Raw genomic sequence first — 1,818 nt, 5'->3', positions numbered from 1 at the left:
GTCAGTCTGAAGTTTTCTCCCCTCAGAGCTTTTTGCTTGTATCATTTTATTTTTGTGTGCATGTTTCCTTTCTGTGTCCACTTAAAGTATTTGCTCTTTTCTCCCTTTCTTAATGGAAGGCTATTTATTATTACTAATATTAGATAGTTTCCTGTTCACACCCAGTGAGCATTCTTAAGACTTCCCATTGACTAAAGCATTTTCTTTGCTTTTTGGGTTTTCTTGCTTCCTGTGCTTTATTATTATCGCTTCCTCCTGTTGCAGCCCTACACCTGCCTGTGCCCTTGGGAAAAGGCTGCTGTTGTTCACCCTGGTTCAGAGGCAAGAGGAAGGGCCTGGGGTCCCTGCAGTGAGCCCTGTCTTGGGGGCGGGGGTCTCATCTCCTAACTCCCCATTTGTCCTAGTGATAGATGCCTGTCAAATGAGTCTTACTGTCCTCAACAAAAACAGAGACCTTGGGGACCACAGAGGTGCAGTGTAGGCCTGTGTTTGTGGACTCAGGTCATCTGTTGATTTTGTGAGTCGGCCTCTGTGTTGGAGCTGGTTTAAAATTGCTGGCCTTTTAAAACAGTGATATACGAGAATAATTTACATTTAGTAAAATTTACCCTTTTGCTTTAAAAAATGCACACCACAATTAAGATACAGAGTATTTGTATCACTCCATAAACTTCTCCTGCCCCCCTTGGTAATCTAACCTTCTCTACTCCAGCCCCTTGTAACCACTGACCTGATATTTGTCCCTATGGTTTTGCTTTTTCCAGAGTGTCACATAAACTTCTGTAACTTGTCATCATGTTTTTGAGAATCGTCCATATTGCATGCACCAGTGGTTTGTTACTTTTTATTGTTGAATAAATTGTATGGATGTACCAGTATTTTCATTCAGCAGTTGATTGATGCACATTTGTGTTGCTTCCAGATTTTGGCTGTATTGAAAAAGCTGCTATTAACGTTCTTATTCAAGTCTTTCTGTGGACCTCCTTTTTACACGTTGCTGGATTAATTTGCCAGGATTTTGTTAAGGATTTTGCATCAGTGCTCATGAAGGATGTCTGCCTGTAGTTGTCTTGTGACATCCTTCAGGGCCTCATAAAATGAGTTGAGATGTGTTCTTGCTGCTTCTCCCTTCTGGAAGAGTTGGTGTAGCATTGGTATTATCGTTTCTTTCTTAAATGTTGCTGGTTCTTGCTTTCTGTTTCTCTTGCTCTCTTTGGTCAAGTGCCAGACGGTGTGTAGAGAGCTCCAGGCTGAGGCTGTTAGCCTGCTGTGCACCGGGGAGGTGGGTCAGGCCAGTCAGCCCGTGAGCTGGACTGTCTCTCTAGCAGTGTGCACTGTACCCTCGTGCTTGTGCGGATTTGGGAGAGGTCTCTCTCTACTGCTGCTTGGCACAGGTCTCCCACGGGGGCATGTTCTCAGTTCCCCAGTCCAGCCTGACTCTTGGCAGCACTGTGCTTGGGGCCTTGGGGGCAGCTTTCCCAGGTAGCCTGCCCCTGCCCAGTGGCAGGCAGACTCTGCCTTGTGTCTGTAGGGGTCTGCCCTGTGCCTGGCCTCCATGCCAGTCCTGGCCTGTGTGTGAAGTCTCCTGTTCTCCAGGGCAGAGAGCTTGTTTCCCTTCTCTCAGCCAGGGAATCAGGCATGGCCCTGGGCACAGGGTGCTGCCCTCCGAAGCAGCGAAGGCTTTTGCTTCCTACAGGAAAAGGATCAGGGTCAGACAGGTCGGTCACCTTTCACAGGTCTCAAGGGAATGAGGGGAGCATCCCTGTGTGTGGCTTTTCCCATACATGCCATACTTGACATTTCAGAATTTGTTACAAG

Source organism: Galeopterus variegatus, unplaced genomic scaffold (genome assembly GCF_000696425.1).
Source record: "Galeopterus variegatus unplaced genomic scaffold, G_variegatus-3.0.2 Scaffold4796, whole genome shotgun sequence".
NCBI classification, from domain to species: domain Eukaryota; kingdom Metazoa; phylum Chordata; class Mammalia; order Dermoptera; family Cynocephalidae; genus Galeopterus; species Galeopterus variegatus.
Note: the sequence above shows the minus strand (reverse complement) of the source record.